The sequence below is a fragment of the Myotis davidii genome, unplaced genomic scaffold (genome assembly GCF_000327345.1).
Source record: "Myotis davidii unplaced genomic scaffold, ASM32734v1 scaffold76, whole genome shotgun sequence".
Classification (NCBI taxonomy): Eukaryota; Metazoa; Chordata; class Mammalia; order Chiroptera; family Vespertilionidae; genus Myotis; species Myotis davidii.
This window is the reverse complement of record NW_006288892.1, coordinates 6,673-15,246: the sequence shown is the minus strand read 5'-3', so window position 1 is coordinate 15,246 and position 8,574 is coordinate 6,673.

Here is an 8,574-nt window from a genome sequence, read left to right as displayed (position 1 = left end):
CCGTGATATTGGGGAGAAAAAACTCACAGAGGTCCAAGAAGCTCACAGAGTCCCACATAAGATGAACCCAAAAAGACCGACACCAAGACACATTTTAATTAAACGAGTGGTGTGGTACACAAATTTATGCACCAGTGGAGTCCCTCGCTTGGCCTGTGGAATCAGGCTGAAACCGGCTCTCTGACATCCCCTGAGGGGTCTCAGATTGCAAGGGGGCACAGGCCAGGCTGAGGGATCCCCACCAATGCACGATCAGGGCCAGGGAGGGTCAGGAGGTTGGCCAGCTGGTGAGAAACCCAGTTAGAGTGTCTGCCCCGTGGTGGTCAGTGCACATCATAGTGAGCAGTTAAATGGACTTAGCATATCATTAGTATATTACACTTAGATTGGTTGAACAGATGACAGGACACAGCATGTTAGGCTTTTACTATCTAGGATTGGCAAACACCAACGACAAAGTAAGCATCTTAAAGGCTGCCAGAAAGAGACAGAAAGTTACCTACAAAGGATCTCCCATCAGACTATCAAATGATTTAACAACAGAAACACATCATTCCAGAAAGGGAATGGGATGAAATATGCAAAGTCATGCAAAGCAAGGTTCTGAATTAAAGAATACTATACCCAGCAAGGCTATCAATCGAATTTGAAGGTGAAATCAGGAGCTTCACAGACAAAAAAGGACTAAGGGATTTTATTACCAGCAAACCAGAAATGCTAACACTTTAGCATGCAAGAGATGCTAAAGAGACTGCTGTAAAAAGAAGAAATGAAGGGAAGAAGTAACATGGGCATAAAGAATAGAAATGGTGACAAACCTATCAATAATAACTTTAAATGTAAATGTATTAAATGCCCCAATCAAAAGACATAGGGTAGCTGAATGGATAATAAAACATGATCCATATATCTGCTGTCTACAGGAAACCACCTCAGAACAAAGGACTCACACAGATGATAGTGAAGGGATGAATAAATTTTTTCAGGTGAATGGAAATGAAATAAAAAGCTGGGGTAGCAATACTTATATCTGATAAAATAGACCTCCAAGTGAAGGCCATAACAAGAGATAAGAAAGCCCACTGCATAATACTAAAGGGAGAAATTCAACAAGAAGATATAACTCTGGTAAACATATAAGCAACCATTACAAGAGCACACAAATACATTAAAAAATTTTCTGGAAGATATCAAAGGAGAGATCAACAGCATTAGAGTCATAGTAGGGGACTTTAATTCCCCACTAACACCACTGGATAAATCCTTTAAACAAAAAAATCAGCAAAGAAACATCAATCATAAATGACTCACTAGATCAGATTAAATTAATTAACATCTTCAGAAAATTTCACCCCAAAGCCACAGAATATACATTCAAGTGCACACGAGTCATATTCAAAGATAGACCACATATTGGGACACAGGCAAAGTCTCTTCAAATTCAAGAAGATAGAAATCATATCAAGCATCATCTCAGAACCTAATGGCATAAAATTAGAAATCAACTACAATAAAAACAATGAAAAAAATCAAACACTTGGAGGCTAAATAGCATGCTATTAAACAATGACTGGGTTACCAGAGAGATCAAAGAAGAAATAAAAAGCATCCTGGAAACAAACGACAATGAAAACACAACAATCCAAAATCTATGGAACACAGTGAAAGCAGTATTGAGAGGGAAGTTCATAGCTCCACAAATCTACTTCAAAAAACAAGAAAAAATGTTAATGAATTATCTAACCCTACAACTCAAAGAGTTAGAAAGAGAGCAACAAGAAAAGCCCAATGTAAGCAGAAGGAAGGGAATAATAAAGATAAGAGCAGAAATAAATGACATAGAGACAAAAAAAAAATACAAAAGACCAACAAAACCAAGAGCTGGTTCTTTGAATGGTTAAACAATATTGATGAACCTCTAGCCAGGCTCACCAAGAAGCAAAGACAGCAGACCCAAATAAACAAAATCAGAAATGAAAGAAGTGAAGTAACAACTGATTCCACAGAAATACAAAGGATTATGAAAAATACTATGAACAACTCTATTCCAACAAAATGGACAATCTACACAAAATGGACATATTTTGATGAAAATACAAGCTCCCAAAACTCAATCATGAAGAATCAGAAGACCTGAATAGGCCGATAACTACCAAATAAATTGAAGCAGTGATCAAAAATCTTCTAGCAAACAAAAACCCTGTTCCAGACAGCTTTACAGGGAAGTTCTACCAAGCATTCAAAGAAGAACTAAAACCTATCCTCCTCAGACTATTCCAAAAAATTCAAGAGGAAGGAATACTTCCAAACTCTTTCTATGAAGCCAGCATTACCCTAATTTCAAAATCAGATAAAGACACCGCAAAAAAAAGAGAACTACAGGACAATATCCTTGATGAACATAGATACTATAATCCTCAACAAAATTCTAGCACATTTGTCCCATCATTACATTAGAAAGATCATACACTATGATCAAGTGGGATTTATTACAGGAATGCAAAGATGGTACAATATCTGAAAATCAATAAATGTGATATATCACATAAAGAAATTGAGAGACAAGAATCACATAATCATATCAATTGATGCAGAAAAAGCATTTAAGTAAAACTGTCCTTATTCACAGATGACATGATACCTTACATAGAAAACCCCAAATATTCCATCAAAAAACTACTAGACTTAATAAATTAATTCAGCAATGTAGCAGGATACAAAATTAACACCCAGCAATCTATGGCCTTTTTATACAAACACACAGAAAAAGAAACTAAAATAAAAATTAAAAAAAACAATCCCATTTACCATTGTACAAAAAAATATTAAGATACCTATGAATAAACTTAACTAAGGAGATAAAAGACCTGTACTTGGGAAACTACAGGACATTGAATAAAGAAATAGAGGAAGACATAAACAAATAGAAGAACATACCATGTTCATGGATTGGTAGAATCAACATCATTAAATTATCCATACAAACCAGAGAAATCTACAGATTCAATGCAATTACCATTAAAATACCAATGGCATATTTCAAAGATCTAGAACAAACTATCCAAAAAATCATCTGGAATAAAAAAGACCTCGGATAGCCATAGCAATCCTGCGAAAGAAGAACAAAGTAGGCGGGATCACAATACCAGATATCAAGCTATATTACCAAGCCACAGTTCTCAAAACTTCCTGGTACTAGCACAAGAACAAATGTATACAGCAATGGAACAATACAGAGAACCCAGAAATCGACCCAAGCCATTATGCTCAATTAATAGTTGACAAAGGAAGTAAGAGCATACAATGGAATCAAGAAAGTCTCTTCAATAAGTGGTGCTTGGAAATTTGGTCAGATACATGCAAAAAAAATGAAACTAGATCACCAACCTATACCATACACAAAAACAAACTCAAAATGGCTAAAGAACTTATATGTAAGATGGGAAGCCATAAAAATCCTACAATACTCCATAGGCAGCAAAATAGCAGACTTATGTCATAGCATTATCTTTACTGACACAGCTCCTAGGGCAATGGAGATTGGCTCAGTGGATAGAGCTTCGGCCTGAGGACTGAAAGGTCCCAGGTTCGATTCCGGTCAAGGGCATGTACCTTGGTTGCGGGCACATCCTCAGTGGGGAGTGTGCAGGAGGCAGCTGGTTGATGTTTCTCTCTCATCGATGTTTCTAACTCTCTATCTCTCTCCTTTCTTCTCTGCAAAAACTCAATAAAATATATTAAAAAATAAATAAAATGAAAAGCTTCTGCACAGCAAAAGAAACCATCAACATAACAACAAAAAAGCCCACTGCATGGGAGAACATATTTGAAAATTCTATTTCAGATAAGGGTTTAACTCCAAAATTTATAGAGAATGCATACAACTTAACAAAAGAAAGATAAATGATCCAATCAAAGAATGGACAAAGGACCTAAATAGACATTCCTTGAAAGAGGACATAGAGAAGGCCAAGACATAAGAAAACATGCTCGAAGTCACTAATCATCCCAGAGATGCAGATCAAAACCACTGTGAGATATCATCTCAAACCTGTCAGAATGGCTATCATCAACAAATCAACAAACAACAAGTGCTGGCAAGGATGTATAGAAAAAGGAATCCTCATGCACTGCTGGTGGGAATGCAGACTGGTGCAGCCGCTGTGGAAGACAGTATGATGTTTCCTCAAAAAACTAAAAATGGAACTCCCATTTGACCCAGTAATCCCACTTCTAGGACTATATCCCAAGAAACCAGAAACACCAATCAGAAAGAGTATATGCACCCCTATGTTCATAGCAGCACAATTTACAATAGCTAAGATTTGGAAACAGCCTAAGTGCCCATCAGCAGATGAGTGGATTAACTGTGTTAAGTCTACACAATGAAATACTATGCTGCTATAAAAACGAAGGAACTCTTACCATTTGCAACAGCATGGATGGAACTGGAGAGCATTATGCTAAGCAAAATAAGCCAGTTGGAGAAAAATAACATCACATGATCTCACTCAAATGTAGGGGATAACAATCAACATAAAATGATGAACAAAAAGAGATCCAGAGACAAATGGTAGGGGAGGTGGGTGAGGTTAGAGATCAACCAAAGTATTTGTGTGCATGCATATTAGCATAACAAATGGACACAGACACTGGCACGGTGGGGGCTTGCCCTGAGGGGTGGGAATGATGAGAAGGCGGGGTCAATTGGAGAAAAATAATACATATGTAAAACTTTAGACAATTAAAAAAAACTAATACATATGTAAAACTTTAGACAATGAAAAAAGTCCCAAATGTCCAACAAATGAAGAGATAAACAAATCAGGGCTTATTCTTCCGTACAATAGAATACCACACAGGGGATCTAGTGCAGTTGGAGACCGAGTAGCTAGAGCTGGGATGGAGGTAGTGGGAGTTAAGGTTGAGAAGGCTGGGAACCATCTACACATCTCTTTCTGTCTCTTCATGCATCTCAGAAGCCTTCCATAGCATCTCCACATGGCTGGACTCGTCTTCCAAATAGCATCATAGGCTCAGGGCAGTCAAACTCCTTACTTGGCCTACAAAGATTATAAGAGCAAGTATAGCAGTAAGGAAGGTAGTTGTCTTGAGTTCCTTGTCATTGCAAGGCTCAGAGCATCACTTCTGCTGTACTCGATTGGTTGAAACAGTGACAAAATGCTGCCCAGTTTCAAGAAAAGGAGGCATAGATCACATCTCTCTTTAAGGAATTTCAATGGATTTGCAGATATATTTTTAAGTTGACATAATGAAAACAAGATGGCTATTACTACACACCCTTGTCTAAGTAATGAAAATCCTCTCTTATAAATATAAATATTTAACAGTTAGTGAGTGTTAAAAGTGCTGTGGATTGTAAAAAAAGAATACATAGATTCAGCACTGAAGTGCTTGCCTCCTAATACAGGAGGAAGGCATAAACTGATCATCACAGGTGTGATAGACAGGGTAGTGACACAGAGTGGGGCAGTGAGAGGAGACTGCTCAGGCATGCTGATAACCGTGAGTGGAATTCTAAACGACAAGTGACAATTATTATTTCCTCCAGGGAGTAGGGCCAGGGAAAAAGCACAGGCACAAAAACAAGAAACAGTAAAGTGAGTGTGTGTGTGTGTGTGTGTGTGTGTGTGTGTGTGTGTGTGTAGCCTCAAGATGTTAGAACATAGGTTTGAGGCAGGGAATGGCAGGAGTCAAAGCTGTAGAGAAAGAGAGGGGCTAGATCATTCAGGGCCTCAAGTTTCTCCTGTGGATCACGGGCAAAGATTTTAAACAAAAGAGCGTTATCATTGCATTAATTCAGGCAGCTGTGGAAAGGTCAGATTAACAGCAACAACAACAACAAAAAAAAACAGTTAGAAGAAGGTTGCAATAACTTTGGTGACAAATTCTGTTGTAAATAGTAGTTACAATGGGGAAGGTGATACCAAAGATATATATACAAAGTCAAGTCTACAGAAGCTGATGTTTGATTGGATGAGGGACTAGAAAGAAAAGGAATATGTTTGCTCGTGTGGGTAACATGATGAAGGGTACAGTCTCCAATTTAGGAAAAAAATAAATTCTGGGAAAGATGAACTAAGTTTTGCTCACATAGAGTTTGATGATCCTTTGAGATATCTGAGCCAAAAATGATACCAAATATAATTATAAATAATAATGACTGGGGTTTGTGCTTTGTTTGTATATCACTCTTCTTAGGAGTTTCAAAATTTCATGACACTTAGCAACCCAGAACTGGCCAGGCATACATCCCAGAGATTCTAGCCAAGAATATACTTGCCAGGGATTCCCCACATGAGGTTTAAATGCATAGCTTAATTAACCACACATCATTAGCCCTGAGGAAAAATTAAACAATAGGAGAATATCAACAGAAACAGATAAAGATAAGTTACTTTGATGGTTGTTATTATTTTTCTCTACATTAGGAAAACAATAGTAGCTTCTTAGTGTATAAAAACTTTGGTGTTCAGGCTCCTTCTATTTTAAGGTGCAGTTTATTTTTCTACATCTCAAAGTCTTTGGGATTTCAAGGATTTATTTTTGATTTATGAAATTGTGTGTGGATTCTCTTACTTAAAAGTCTGAAGGAAGGTAACTTTTTTATTGATGATATAAGTAAATTATGCTTCACAAATCCTACTTAACTTTTAAAATTATAACTTGATTAAATGTTAAATCTTACCATTTTTAATCATTCCAAAACATTATAGTTCATTGATTGAAGAATATGAATGATAGAACTAATTTAATTTAATTTTTCCAGCTATAAACAGATGAGAAGACCTGTGATAACTCTTAGCAAATGGTATTTTACCACCTTTTTATTTTTATCACAGTTATGAACTTATTACATATATTTAAAATAGCAATTCATGGATGGTTCTTGTTTTTATACAATCTGACAATGTTTGCATCATTGGAATGCCTAGATATTACACATTTTGCAAAATTATTGATCTGGTTGGTTTAATTTTGCCATCTTGCTGTTTATTTTCTTTTTGTTTGATCTGTTTTGGTTCGATTTCCTTCTCTTCTTTTTTGGGGAATATTAGAATACCTTTGGGGTTCTATATTTATCTCTACTGTGCTTTATTTAGTATAGTTCTTTGTTCTATTTTTTCAAGATTTCTCCAGAGTTTACAATATACATCTTTAACTTATCAGAGGCTACCATCCAATAAAGGCAAATCCTGTTACAGTGTAACATGCAGCTGTGTGCTTCCATTTCTCCCTACTAATCTGTTGCTATCATCACATGTTTTGGTTTTGCATGTTTTAAACCTCACGGTACATTGCCACTATTATTTGCTTTAGAGTTTAAAGACAGTACAATATTTTAAAGGGATTAATAATGACTAAATAAATGACTTTTGTATTTACCTACAACTTTACACTTTCTGGAGGTCTTCATTCTCTTTGTGGATCCAAACTTTATTTGACATTTTTCTTTCATCTAAATAATTTTAACTGTTCTTGCATTATAGGTCTGCTGATAATAAATTGTTTCAGTTTCCATTTGTTACTTTAGACTTCATTTCTGAAATGTATTTTCAAAAAGTTTAGAATTCTAGGTTATAATTTTTTTTTAATACTTAAAAAATGTCTTTCCATGGTCTTATGGCTGGTACCATTTCTGCCAAAAAGTTTAAAAGTTTCCTCTCATTTTTATCTTTTTTTTTCTCTGCATGTAATGTATCTATCTCTCTGTCTGACTTAAGATTTTATCTTGGTTTGTCAGCAGTTTGCCTATTAGGTGTATCTTCTATGTTTTGTGATACATTCTTTTTCATTACAATTGGTTAAATCATTTTAGGTTTTTTTTTTTACTTGTTGCCCTTAAGTTTATAATATGCATTTTTAAATAATCTTGATCCACTTTCAAATACTACTGTACCATTTTAGGTGTAGTACAGATGCCTTATGACAGTATTCCCAAATCCTCTTTCTCATTCCTTGTAATTTTGCTGCCATTTATGTCACTTATACATGTGATATAATTATCCAATACATTCTTACTATATTCATTTCAGTAGTTATTTTGTATCAATTATGAATAAGATATTTGTATTTTTGCTTTTATTTAGCCTTTCTCTGACATTTCTTTATGTACAGATTCCAGTTTATAACTTACAACATATTTTTTTTTGTCTGAAGAGCTATTGTAGTACATATCTGCTAGAAATGAATTTCTTCAGTTTTTGTCTGAGAACAATTTTTACTTCTCCTTAATTTTTGAAGGTTAATGTTACTGGATGTAAAAAGACAGATTGAAAATTATTTTCTTGAACAACTTAAAGATTTCATCCATCCTTGTCTTGGGTAAATGGTTTTGTGATGTAGTCTTATTTTTGTTTCACTATAAGTAAGGGTGGGTTATTGCTCCCTCCCATTTCCTTCAAGATTTTTCTTTGTCTTTAATTTTCTTCAGTTTGAATATGATATAACTTGTTGTCTGAGCTTCCTGGATCTGCGGTTTGGTGTCTGTCTTAAATTGGATATTTCACAGCCACTATTACTTCAAATATTTCTTCTGCACCATTCACTCTG